The 15,108-nt window shown below is 38.0% G+C and overlaps 1 long non-coding RNA gene across 1 annotated transcript in view; it reads left to right on the top strand.

Annotated features, from left to right (window-relative positions):
* The first annotated feature begins 312 nt into the window (after nucleotides 1-312).
* Nucleotides 313-15,108, top strand: part of LOC139143664 (uncharacterized) — a 28,893-nt gene continuing 14,097 nt past the window's right edge. Inside the window, exon 1 of the long non-coding RNA XR_011554650.1 lies at nucleotides 313-503. This is a non-coding gene — a long non-coding RNA (uncharacterized lncRNA). The remainder of the gene's footprint in view (nucleotides 504-15,108) is intronic.

The raw sequence follows: 15,108 nt of genomic DNA on the forward strand, positions 1-15,108 counted from the left end.
GAGCAGTCAAATAACTTTAATATTTTTATTTCATCAAATTACATATTTGTATACTTCATGACCTTTTAGAATTAATCGCGGTGATTATTGTTCATTATGTTGATCATTATAATTTCAATGAAGTTGAAAACATGTGGCAAAGGTTCAAATTTACACATAATTTCAATATATAATGAAACACGTGAGCATTTTCAGTTCATATCTGGTTAACTGACATAGCCTATGATAGCATCGCTTCTACCTCTATGCGAGGTGCAAGGACGACGCCCGCAACTATTAACTTTGGGTCAAACCGTGGTCACTCCACCAAAAACTTGCATGCAGGTATTGATATGCTAATATAATTTGCTGTTCAATGAGGCAAAAGTGCCTTCGTGTTAGTTACTTCTTTAAAGTTCTGACTATAGGTATTCAGACCATGGAGGTAACAAGGCCCGGTACGTAACTAGAACGTTTCTACCCCTTGTCTCAGCAGTGTTACAAGGGCCTGAGGTGATACTGAGGTGAGTCAACCCTCTTCTACTGCTCAAGTTCTCATTGAACAATTGCAAAACCCGTATTCACACGCAATCACCAATTTGTACACAATGTGTCGTCCTTGGCGGCGAGGTTTACGGCAGTTTGACTGAAAAGGGGGCATATTCATCGGGGCGATATTCGAGATGTGGTATATAACAACAAACGTTGGTAAGTGCCGCCATTCGGGATTCTTGGTTGTGCCTGTTGCAGTTGTGACGTTTTCCGTTTTATACGGCCGCCCTTGATTTATATATAGGGATTTACGCAGAATTATTAGGAGCGAGAACAAATGGAATCCTTGAGTTCCTGTTTTCGTTTTTTGTCATTTTCTCGGCATTTGCGTTGACTTTTTTGTTTCCCGGCCCGTCTCCTTCATCTTTGTTCATTCTTCTCATCCCGTTTAGCTTGTTGGTACACTGCTTGATGGCGCCTCTTGGAGATAATTTTTAGCTACTATAGACTATAGTCTATAGAAGCTATTGGAATGGGTATCCGTCCGGCGTCCGTCGTCAGTCTGTATGTATGTATGTATGTATGTATGTATGTATGTATGTATGTATGTATGTATGTCCGTTTGTGAGGCGTCCGTCCACTCAAATATCTTGAGAACCGCAGTACTTACTGATTTGATATTTGTTGTGTAGATGAAAAATATGATTTTGAGAAACTATCTTTTTTAATTTTTTGATATTGTTGAAAATAGGCAAATTAATGCCAAAAAAGGTGTTTTTGGTAAAAAATCTTCTTCTTCATAACCGCTGGTCAGACAGCTTTGTTATTTGGTATACAGGTCCCTAGGGATAACCCAACTTAGATTTGTTCAAATTGTGATGAAATATGCAAATGTGTATTTTTAAGGAATTTTTTTGTCATTTTTGGTCAAAGTTTGACTTACATTGTATGTAATTCTTGTACTGTATAAACCCTATCAATTCACCCAGAAAAAAATAATTAATATGATTTTAAACAATTGAATTAATTAGGAAATCATCAAAGCCAAAATAAATTTAGTGTGGAATTATCAGAAAGTTCAACTTTTTTTGACAGTTCACAGTGAATTGAGGATTAAAACATGTAAAGGCAACTTTCCTGAATCCCAACTTTGATATATTCTGAACCACCATTTATGTTATCTTAAAGAATTTGCTCACAATAGTTTGTCATGACAGGGTGGTCAAATAAATAGAGATAGAGAAAGTTCTAATTTCCATTTATGGTTGACTTGGTAAGGATAAAATAAGATTACTTTTTGAGGAAAAAAAATAGAGTGGTCAATTATAAGAGTGGTCAAAATGATAGGGTTTTTATGTTAAAGCTCTGCTGTAAGATTCCTCATGTGCTATTTATAGCAATTATGCAATCTGTGTAAACAGTGCAATGAAAGTGTAACATGATTCCTTATAATGCTTTTGATGACCTTGAACTGCTTAAGTTTCAAACATTTGTCTCTTCAGTGTGCTTTCTCTGAGTACGTACAGTCTCAACTTATTCAACAGAACTTACTTACAATGTTAATTTGAAAGTTAAAATGTGCTTGGTTAATAGGATGAAAGTACTGATATTAAAAGATAACCAGCTCAAGATTTTTTATAACCTGACAGATATGCTGTTTTTTTATGACGTAAATCTTGATTTAAGCAAGTCTTGTTTACTTTAAGAATGTAATTAACTCTCGTTTATTTGCTATAATAGACTAATATAGTCTGATGAAAAATGCAAATCTGTATTTTTACGGAATTTTTTTCCATTTTTGGTCAGGCCATCCTGAAATGAGCTATCAAAGATATCCACCTTCTTCATCAATACATGTGTCACAAAAGGTTATTCTCTACATACACAGCAGAGCTCTGTCAACTGTTGAGTCGCTTGTTTTTTCAAAACCGCTGGTCAGACAGCTTTAATATTTGGTTTACATGTCCCTAGGATGACCTTAGTGAGATAATTTCATACAGTTAGGAAATACTTAATTTTGTATCCATGTCTATAGTAGCTTCAGGGACTTTGGCCCTATGTTTTATTTTAAGTGTTCGAAGTGCCCACTCTTGAAAATGGCCGATGGTGACGAGCCGAATCCGTGACAAATTGCGACCAACAACGAGATTTCAATAAAGGAATTTGAAAATATATTTTTTGTTGATTTTTCTTGTACTCTAAAAATCTACTGAATATTGAAATATACTCATATTTCTGTTTCCTATTAGTGTGTCATTTCGAAATAAGCATAATTGGTATCACAATAAGGGTGTCTTTTTTGTTGAAAATCCTGGATACCAGTAAGGGGCGTTTTGAAATTTTGCGGAACAATACCAAGCTTTTCCTGTGAGTGTTAAAGAGCCTTCCGCCTGCAAAAATGGTCCGCTACGTACGAGTCAATCATTTATCAAACCAAACGAATGCCTGGGAGAGCTGTTTTCTTCTTGATACGATTAGCGATCAAAGTCCCAACCTGTTGTCAGGGCCTGGTTGGGACGGGGCAAACAAACTGTGACTGTCGACTAGACTATTATCGTTATAGTCTCTCACACATACGGGGTTTTGGTGGTGATGGTGTCGCAAGCGAAGCGCCGAAGGCGCGAGTCGTGAATGCTGAATGCTGCAGGCATAACTGCGAATACCGAAGGCTTGCGCCCAGATAGAGCAAGGGGTATTGCAAGCGATATTCGTCTAAAAGTTATGAATGTGATCAATAAAATGTCATTAATATTAAACTTTTTTCATTATACAAGCCTTACCTGTGTCTAGTGTGTGCCCAGTACTTTACCCTCGCTATCTCTGTATAGCATTTCAAAGAAAACAGTCCATATCTGTTAATTGCCCTCCCTGATCCCCTGCATAGTTCTGCCGATCACCAACGTGAAGGCCTATCGCCTATCGTAGTTCGTCTACTACCTTATGAGCTGTAGCTATGTAGTAATATGTACACACTAGACACAGGTAAGGCTTGTATAATGAAAAAAGTTTAATACATGACTTCTAGGCGAATATTGCTTGCAACACCCTGTGGATATAGCGACCCTTTGACTCAGCTGTGTCCAGCGCTACTGCAGCGAAGAAATGGCGCAAACGACAGTCGACAGTCTCAACAAACTTAACGTTGCTTCGTTATCGAGAGTGTCAGATTTTTTTGGTCCATTTTTAAATTTTAAAGCGGGATCATTACTTTTCGTGCATGCCATGCCTATGGATATCCATGGAGGGGCAAAGATTACCAACGCGTCCTTCAAGTTAGAATAGGGGATGATTAATTGTTTCTCGTTTCGAGCTAATTACCCCAGCATGCGCCATCTTAAACAAGGGTCAGTATATCTTGACGCCAAAGTCTGTTCGATTCGCTGGATAATTTTTTGTACGACGTTTTTTTTACAATGTGATCATTATTTGATTATGTCGAACCACAGTCCCTCGTGGTCGAACTCACTTCTCAGTCTGGGTTGGCGGCTCTACATGTCGTTGCGCAATGTCTACACCAAATTGAAAACAGGAAATAGGCTGCATTTCCTATTTTCAATTGACGTGAGCCTGATAACTAAACTGGACTTAAGTTGACATACATTTCAGTACATGCCTGTAACAGGGTCTGATCAGTACCTGTAATAGTCCCAAAGAAATAACCTCTGTTACAGGACCCTGTAAAATTGATCAGATATCAGGCTTGTATCTGTATCAGGCTTGACATGTACAGTGACGTAATTTCTGAGTGTATCCAGTGCTGTGGCTACATGACTAAAATACTGGTGTACAAACAGTGGTGTGTCAGTGTTGAATTTACAGGGCCTGTTACAGGGTCTGAAAATTTGTCAGATTTCAGGGGTGTATACTTCAGAAAAATGATCCAATTTTGATGCAGAAATGAATACAGGCATTATTGTGTGCACAATAAAAATTATTGACCCTGTTACAGGTCTGTATTCACATTGCTGTGTTCAGTGACTGTCCTGTAAATACAGTGGTGGGACAGGAAGAATTTTCAGGCACTGTCACATCACTGTGTCTACAGCATTATTTATTACACCTCACGTATTATCCAGGTACTGTGATTGGCTGAGCCTTACTCACGTGATATAGAACGAAAAGTGATAGAACATGGCTTAGGTGATATAGCCCTGTCGCGTGCGCTCAGAACACCAGTTCGCGAGATAAGGAGACAGGACGTTTTCATCGCTGTAACGATGTCGGCCCGGCCGACATCGTTGCCACACTTCAAACAGTGGCGGCGCTCTCACTTCCGTTTCACTTCTGTTCTTGTCAGTCTCTTGCTACATAAGCCTGAATATGAACGTATCCTTGTAATGTTAAAGGGACAAAGTCGGCCATTTCTACATAAGTTTGTTTAATGCAACATACTACTTATATTGTTTGACATGTTGAAAGATAATGAATGGGTGACCATGCATATATTTGACCCCGGATTTAGACACGATACATAAACCATGATGACAATGAATTAATGGTCGTGACCATTAAATTTTTTTTGCCATGGCTTCATTACAAATTAGTAAAATCACTGCTAAAATGTAAAATGAAGGCCATATACTCAACGTTTTATATCACTTCGAATGTTAATCAAACGTTGTAGTTTATCTTTTAGGTAAAATTCGTATTGAAATTACTGGACAAGCCCACTACTGAAAAATTCATCCATGCATTCGTTACCTCCAGACTCGACTATTGTAACAGTTTGTTCTATGGTATTTCAAATGACCAACTAAATCGTCTGCAGTCTGTTCATAATGCAGCAGCCCGTCTAGTCACAGATACACATTAATATGACCACATCACTCCTGTTTTTATTGATTTACACTGGTTACCTGTGAAAGCGCGTATTAGTTAATAACTTGTTTTAAGATTGTTAGTGGCGATGCACCGCTTTATTTGAAATATCCAATTGACCTGTATGTAACGACAAGAGATCTACGATTTTCTAAGAAATTGCATGTAACTCCTCCTCACGGCTATTTAATAAGTCTTATGGTCACAGAGCTTTTTCGGTACGTACTCCTTTTCTGTGGAATGCACTGCCTTCAGAAATTCGTTGCACCAGAAATGTTACATCTTTAACAACAACAACTTTATTGTCTTCAGGCCTTCAGCCCATAACATCAATACAGATAAAAGAATTACATAAACATAAACAGATTACACCCACTACGTAAATAATACCAAGGCTTCTTTCCCTAATTCAAAAGCTTGATAGGTAAACTTTGCTAAATTACATATAATTTTACTCATGAAGAGTTTCGTTACATTTCGTAGACCTGGGTTTCTAATTGCCCAATTCGGTAGAAACTGAATCTGTAGATTGTCAGTGGTAAAGATTACATTCGAACAGAAAATGAAATTCACCATCAATAGAAAGAGTAGGCCTATCACAGATTTCACACGAACGTTCTGATCGCACTAAGTATTTACTACAACTTGAACAAGTTTCAATCAATAGTTTGTGACTGGAACAACGTAACTGGGACTGTGACAGTGCCTTTCGATATCTATTGATTTTAATATAAAGAAAATAATTCTTACAAGATGGCTTGTGTTTGATTTGACGAAATAAGTGTAAACGACGTATTCGAGACATCCTCCCACCATTCATGTTGCCAGTTGTTTTTGACTCTGTTCATAAAGGTGATAAAATTTTTTTGTTTATTACCAACACCTTGGCTGACCCACGCATGACCGAAGCCATACCTTAAGAGTATATTTCGTAAATATGTCACCAAGTTAGTTTTCCCTTTTTGATCTCCAACGACTAAAAGCGAGTAAGAATGCTTAGCAATTCTACTATTCGGCATAGACAGAAGTTTCACCCTCCATTCGATGCATCTAACATAGGTAAAAATAAATAGAGGGGTTCCGAATTCTCCAAGTACGGCAACAGTGGGAATGTTACGTTTTACACCAAGGAAACGTTTACAACAATTAGTGTACGGTCTCAATACATGTATACATTTGATATCCCCATAACTCAGCATCATACAGCAAAATCGGAAGTATCATTATGTCAAATTGTGTCCCATTTCTCTCCGAACTTTTTGGTAAAGCGATTATGAATACGGATTTCTTTTGTTTGGTCTGCTAGAGTTTTGGTGGCCTTAAACGAATCATTACGTCCAGAAAATACAATGCCAAGATATTTATAATACGATACAACATCACCTTTTCCCCTTTATAAAACCATTGTTCTGTCTTTTTCAATATCCCACCATTTCAGAAGATTTTTGTTTGTGCAAGATTTACTTTGCTTTTCCATTTATCAGCAAACAAATTGGTAAAATAAGAAGTCTTTGTAGGCCTACTACTGTATCAGCAAACAGAGTTATATCATCCGCATATCCATATAGCAGAAGAATAAAAATATCTTACAATTCTTGTGTTATCTGAACGTCCATGTGACCCGCGTTTTCAACAATACTTTGTAGTTCATTTATGAAAGCAGCGAACAAAAAAGGGGCTAAGGATACATCTCTGTCTTACTCCCATTAGACAATCAAAGTTTTCTGTGATATGCTGACCTGTTCTACTAACATCATTATATATACTATTAAAAGCATTTTACCTTGTACATCATTTGTAGGAGTAACGTAAATAACAGCGTATTGTTTACGGTATCAAATGCTTTAACAAAATCAACAAGAACACAATAAAATCTTCCTCCGTTCCTGCAAAGATATTTCTTGACTATGGAATATAAAGTAAAAATATTATATAAGGTTGAATATCCTTTTTTTGAAACCTGTTTGGCACTCTGACAGTTTTCCTTCTGCCTTGGCCCATTCGTTAATATTTCATTCAAAATAATGGTAAATAATTTGCTAAAGTTGCTTAAAGGCACTGTTTGCGATCCCTTGGATCGTCTTTGTTCTAGTCTGTAAGAGGATTATGGAGGTTTGATAGCCTTTTATTTTCTTTTGAAATTGTAATCTTTTGGGTAAATTTTCTGATGAGACAATCTGGTGCCAACAAAGGCCTTAAAAGCGTGATACCTGTATAATTATTTACATTTAAGTGTCTCCTGAATTATAAAGTGGATCGATAACACCCGTAGTCCACTCCTCTGGAAAACTACCGGAATTAAAGATTAAATGAAAAAGTCTAACAAGGTATGATAGGAGGACATCCTCAGTAGCTTTGAAAAATTCAGCCGGCATTCCATCAAAACCCGGTGTTTTCCTGGCTTTAAGTTACTGAATAGCTTTGTGAATTTTGTCTGCTGTAATAATACTATCTAATATCGAGTTATATTCACTATAGGTGTCGTCCATAGATAAATCAGGGGCTATAGTGTCATCCGACAAAGATTGAAATACTTTTTTAAATACTCAAACCACTGATTTACCGAGATTTCAGAGCTTAAACACTTTGTACTCAATGATTTAAACTTATCACTATAGGAAAAAACTGCGAGAAAGTGACGCTTGACCGGTGAGCTGCGAGAATGCACTCTTTGGTGAGAATAAAGTATGACAACAGATTCTCACCAGTGAAACTGTAAATTCTCACCAAGTACGGTGAGAATGGTAATTTTCACGATGAGAATGTATAATACTCATCACTCATCATTTACTGGTGAGAATCAAGCAGACTCGCTGTTCACCGGTGAGAATTAACCAGACTCGCCGTTCATCGGTGAGAATCAACCAGACTCGCTGTTAACTGGTAAAGTGAACAGCGAGTCTGGCTGATTCTCACCAGTGAACAGCGAGACTCAGTCTACTTGATTCTCACCAGTGAATGGTGAGTCTGGTTGATTCTCACTGGTGAATGATAAGTATGATATATTCTCACCATGCTTGGTGAGAATTTCCAGTCTCACCGGTGAGAATCTGTTATCATACTTTATTCTCACTAAGGAGTGTATTTCTCGCAGCTCAAGTTCTCACTGACTGCGGTGAGAATAACAAGAGACTCTCACCAATTGCGAGAAAGCGTCATTTTCTCGCTCCAGTCTCGCAATGTTTTCCTATAGTGTATCCTACAATGTTTTGCTATATCTACCTTACTTCAGTAGTGACAATTTAATGTTTTCGTGATACTCTTGTTTCTTTTGCATTCAGAAAGCTTTGAATTTACGTTTACTTTCTATGTAATTAGAAAGATCAGACTCTGTATTTCGTAAACGAAAGTTACGAAGATTTTTGTTTTTCACAGACTTCAGCTGTTGACACCACAGGTCAAACTGGCCATGGGGCATGTGTACTGATGAATATTGATGAATTTCGTTGTTCGTATTTCATTTCTTCAGCAACAGATTCAAAATATCACACATATACTTATACGGCTAGAATATCAGAAATATCAAACGCAAAACGTACATTATCCCACATTTCTGAGGCACTCATGCGCTCAATAAAAATATCTTTCAGATAATTTTCATTTAGATTTGACAGCCTTTCGTGTACCCTCATACTCATTTACAGAGGGCTTTTGAAGACTCTATGGAAGACACATATTCACTTCAATGTTTGATATAATCGGTAAAATGATCAGACAGATCAATATCAATAACTGAAAAATATGTTACAGCTCTAAATAAATCAGTAGAGATGATTAAATAATCAACAGCGCTTCACCCATTATTTGAGATACATGTATACTCTCCAGGAATGTCTGGTTCGAAACTTCCATTTACGATATGAATATCAAATATTTTACAAAGTGATAAAAACGACTTACCAAAGTTATTGATGACTTAATTTGTCTTTTGATTGGCGTGGAAAGGTAAATGTATCACAGGAATATGATTCCAATGATAAATAATCAATAGAATCATCTAAAATATTGCAATCCTCAGAAGAGGTTCTTGCATTAAATCTCCTGTTAAAATTTCATTTACATCAGGATAATCAGACAATATATCTGACATTCACTCTTCGAGGAGCACTATTCCGTTTACGTCAAGTAAACTATGGTATATAGTCGAGTATTCTAGTGCAGTGTAAACACAAAGTAAACAATATCTGTAGATGATTTAGAATGAAAGAAATCATTGTGAAACAGTAGTACAATTACATGTTGCAAATTGCATTTCAATTGAGTGACACCGTCTACAATATTATTACTAACATAGACAGCAACTCCCCTGCCTGCGCCCTCGTTTACATCGTTTTACCTTTGGCATATTAAAACCAACGTAACCAGGAATACATAGCATTTCATCAGATCCACTAAGCCAGGTCTCTACAAATCCAAGGATATTGTGATTTGCAATTGTTGATTGAAACTCATCTGCGAAAACCTTAGCCCTCGAATTTTAAGTGTCAGTGTCTTCAAAACATTAGTCGAAATATCAACAGCAGTATTAGAATGGTTTTCACAGATACAAGTTTTAGAGAAGACATCCTTATCATTTTTAGCTCACATTTGGTATACCAATGTGAGGTTATCGTATAAGCTGAATCAGTTCATTTGCATCTGATTTGCATGTCTGTAGATTTGTGGTATGTGCGGATGTATGTCCGTCACACACAAAGGCTCCCATACCGCCAAATCTACCGTCTCAGTATTTGGTGTACAGGTAGATGTAGGGGTTGAGATGTGAATTTGTTCAAATGAACACATCAGTGTCAAAAATGTGCAAATGAGGTAAGAAAAAGTGAAATCCTGCAAATGTGCAGGCCAGTAAGAAACAGGCCAACTCCACTGATCTTGAATCATTTCCTGTCATTGTTTATGAACTGTTACATATTAACAGACCTGATGAAACCATAGACAGTAGAGGGGGGAAGACCGTCTATACTCAAACTAAGAGGGGCTTGTTTCTGCTATGCATGTTGCTAAAGTTGACCTCCAGTACCTAAAGTTTCAGACCTTAATTACTTTTGTCATTCCTGTTTTTCTGGTTTAAATATTTCTTGTTGTTTTTCTGGTTGTACTGTGCAGAAATCATTGTCATAACATCAACATAGAATTTTCCTCCACTGAACAGATAGAAACAACATTTATTGTTGATCATTGGTAACCCATACTGGTATATACCAATTCTGATCAAATTTGAGCGACACCGTATAATTGCGGTATTTTTTATTTTATTACACTTTAGACCTTGGCCTAGACCCTATTTTGATCTACCTTTTGGTTTGATATCATCGTTAACATTGTATCATACACAAACACTTTACCTTCGATAATAATTCTGTCATATAAAGAAAGCCTACATCGTTGGTTGTTTTGCCGGGCTTGTCTAACAATTTCGATAAGTTCTTTCTGATGTTACGAACACGGATATAGAAATCTTCAGCAACAGGGTATTGTGTTTTAGAGTATTCGCATTTCCGTGCAGCTGTTAACACCTGTTCCTTCTATTTAAAACTTGTACACTTGGCAATGATTGGTCGCGGAAGGGAAGGGGTATTAAGCCGATGAGGACGTTCAAAGTCCACACCGTCAATGTTATATTCGTCTTTCAGTAGGGCTTCCACTTTCTCCTCACTATCACCCCAGCTTTCTTTACCGTTTGCAGGCTCAGGAACTCCATAAACAATGAAATCATTGCGTTTTGATTGCGATGTAGTACAGTCGGCTTCAGATTCGAGTTTAAACATCGTGTTCGTAGTTGTTCAGTTTCATACCTGAGTAATTTAACATGTTCACATTTCCGCTGTAGCTCTGACCTGACCTCTATCATTTCAGCTTCAATTTGTCCTATTTTGTTATTTATTTCATCAGAAAGGGATTCTATTTGACCGGAGATAGACAATTTCATAGTACCAAGTTCATCCATTATATCTTTTATCGTATCATCATTTTCTCCGGTTTTGCCGCTGTCAGTGTTCAATTCTTCAAGTGATATCAAGCGACTGCACAGTTCTTGCACCTGGTAGACATTGTCTCTGTAATGCTTAGTTGACTATGGCCCGGGATTAGATTCTATATCGCCACTTAGAATGAGTAATTATCGGAAACAACACATATAAGGCACACGTGAGGGCGTCAGGTAGTTCAATAGAGTGTTTGAAGTATGAATATTTTGAAGAAACTCAAAAAAAAAACACTCTAATTTGAAAAAAGACTGGGGCATGGCTTTTGCAACTATAATGCCCCATTCTCTCAAAAACAATAAAATCTGCCTCCGAAGCCAACCTTTGTCAACATTCCTGTCATATATATTCTAGATAAGTTCAATAGAGTGTTTGAAGTATGAATATATTGAAGAAACTCCAAAAACAACACTCTAATTTAAAAAGAGACAAGGGCATGGCTTTTGCAACTATAATGCCCCATTCTCTCAAAAACAATAAAATCTGCCTCCGAAGCCAACCTTTGTCAACATTCCTGTCATATATATTCTAGATAAGTTCAATAGAGTGTTTGAAGTATGAATATATTGAAGAAACTCCAAAAACAACACTCTAATTTAAAATGAGACAAGGGCATGGCTTTTGCAACTATAATGCCCCATTTCTCTCAAAAATAATAAAATCTGTCTCCGAAGCCCACCTTCGTCAACACTCCTGTCATTTGTTACCTACTTAAGTTCATTAGAGTGTTTGAAGTATTAATACATTGAAGAAACTCCAAAAACAACACTCTAATTTGAAAAGAGACTGGGGCATGGCTTTTGCAACTATAATGCCCCATTCTCTCAAAAACAATAAAATCTGTCTCCAGTGCAAACCTTTGTCAACACTCCTGTCATTTGTTACCAACGTAAGTTCATTAGAGTGTTTGAAGTATGAATATATTGAAGAAATTCCAAAAACAACACTTTAATTTGAAAAGAGACAGGGGTATGGCTCTTGCAACTGTAGTGGCCCAGTCTCTCAAAAACAATAAAATCTGTCTCCAAGCCCACTTTTGTCAACATTTATTTGTATCGTATAGACAAGTTCAATAGAGTGTTCGAAGTAAGAATATATGAAGAAAATCCAAATAGAATCGCCCATTCTCTCAAAAACAATAAAATCAGTCTCCGAAGTTAACATTTGTCAACATTCCTCTAATTTTTATCAGAATGGTGATCTTGGACCTGTTTCCAGGGAACTGTGGGTGAACAGGCTAATCTCTAGAATGTGAATGTCAAAGTCTGTATATTGACTCAAGGATGTTTACTGAAGATTGAAGTGAGCAGATATGAGATAATATGACAAATGCCTAGGGTCGTCTCAAATGTGAGAATCTAAAATATGAAATATGTTATTTTTATCGCTTTTGATGCCTAAAAGAGTATGGAAATCTCTGATACTTCCATTCAGTGCATCCTGCATGTTTCTAGCATCCATCTAACACTCATTTCTATTCCATAATTCATAAAACAGTCCAAAGTGCAGTATTGGTGTACCTTCCAAAAATACACATATGGAAGGCCCCTAAAATAAATTAGTAGAAAAAGAGGGTCAACAATTTCCCATATCTATCTAACCGCTGATTCGTTTGGCACCATTTTGAGGAATCGGAACCTTGAACATGGTCCTAACATCTGTACCAAATATCAACACAGTCTGTTCAGCAGTGTTTGACTTCTTGTCGTTTACGGACAATTTTCACTCTCCGACATCCACTCAACCTCATCACAATAACTTGATGACCTACGGTCATTATGTTAAAAATTATCAAATGTTACCGCTTCTCTCCCCCTACCGCGCAGAACAGCACTCTGAGAATCGATGTAGCACAACGTTATAGCAAGGTCTCATGCCATTGAGGAGGGACCCTGGTTATACCTCAGGTACGTGGAGTTGCCGTGTAGTAGTTTCTCTATCACGGTCCCTCCACAAATGTGGGGACCGTAAGCGTGTCTCTAAGCGTACACGGCAACTCCACTTACCTGTGGGTTTTGCTAGCTTACATTACACTTGCGGTCCGGTGTTAAAGATCGTATACAGTTTTTCGATTTCATGACGTGCAGCTGCTTGGGTAACATTTCGTACACTGAAAAATTGTAACATAACGTGATTCGACAGGATTCCTGAAGAATCAATCAAACGCAGGGAGCGTCGCCTACTACATATACGTCCTCTCAAAACGTAAGGCAGCATGGCAATAATCTGCGCATGCGCCCTGCAACGCTTTAGCCCTGGGCATTATTTTTGCGACCAATGAAAACGGCCTGTCTCCTTATCTCGGGAACTGCCTCTATCCTGTCGCGTGCGCTGATATAGCCTTTATTACACCTCACTCATTCAACGTGCACTGCCATTGGTTAAACACGACTCACGTGACATGTAAAAGAACGTGATGATGCCCTCTGCGAATGTGATGATGCCCTCTGCGAACTTGATGATGCCCTCTGCATTTGATATTCCATGGATGACGTCATTTTACTTACTGCGCATCCTTTCTGCGCAAAAACACATTGTCGTTCGCTTTTTTGCTCACGTGTGAACACGTGAGCATATGTCGCAGCGATGTCTGTCTGTCTGTGTGTCTGTCTGTCTGTCTGTTGGTCCATTTTCTCAAAAACGGCTGAACGTATTTCAGTCAAATTCGGTACACATCTTCAGAATTCAAATGGCTAGAACTGAAAAGGTTTTGGTGGGCGTGGCTTGGATATTAATGAAGTTATGAAAGTTTTAATTTTTCTGTTACGCCGCGTATGACAAGTGAAAACAATCGACTGTTTGAGGGCGCTGTGAAATGTGCTTGTCCAGGTTGGCTACAGCTGGATAGCTCTGGTTTCAACCACGGTCCCTCCGTGTTTCAACCTCGTATTGAACATTAAAAATATGATATTTTATTACTCATTCAACTCACTATTCAAGATAAAATATCGTTTAGCAAATTAGCTTTATCCTTGGTAATTGATTGTTTCCCTCGCTGCTCGATCGCCAGAAATGAGTACATACGTTCTCTACCTAGCCTCATGGCATGGAAGTGCTGATGAATAATAACTTTGGGTCAAAGGTATTGAAGAGTCCAATCAGGTTCGTGCACAGAGTCCAAGGCCATGACCTACTTCATGTACTTCTGCACTGTTTTGATTTTGCTTCGCCAAGAAACGTGTTCGTCATTGTCCATAGAAGTATGTTTGCTCTCCTTTTAGGTTGTTTGTGAACAAATTCCGGGATAGGCCTTGGAATGCATACGATCAGCATCGCGGCAGTGCATGTAGCTAGCCCTACGAGTATGACGAGAGTGTCCGGCTTTGGCTACGCCGCCTCCCACCTCCGGTAGGCGGCGTAGCCAAAGCCGGACACTGTCGCCATACTCGTAGGGCTATGCATGTAGCGTACCATGCTTGTGTAACTGCCGAGCTCAACGTGCATTCACGGTTGATACTCGTGTACAATCATGATGTGTTCAATTCTGATGAAGATTCATAAGTCTTACTTTTGCAGTCTTTTTTCCGTACGATAATCCGACAATACGTGTTACTGTTAGACGAGGTGGCCATTTTATGATAAGTTTCAATACTGCACAGCTACATAGCGTCACTATCGTGTGATCGAGGTACAGCGTTGTTGAACGGGATAAAGAAACTCTGCAGAGGGAGAAACGATCGTTGACATGAACAGTCAATGTACTTCAGCACGTAGTCCGCAGATAGCGGATCGAGAAAATAAACGTGTCCAGTAAATAACGGAATATTTATGTACATTAACTCGATATTAATCAAATTTCCAGCTCATCGCAAAAAAATGTATTGCAAAGATTAAT

This window comes from Ptychodera flava, chromosome 11 (genome assembly GCF_041260155.1).
Source record: "Ptychodera flava strain L36383 chromosome 11, AS_Pfla_20210202, whole genome shotgun sequence".
Lineage (NCBI taxonomy): Eukaryota > Metazoa > Hemichordata > Enteropneusta > Ptychoderidae > Ptychodera > Ptychodera flava.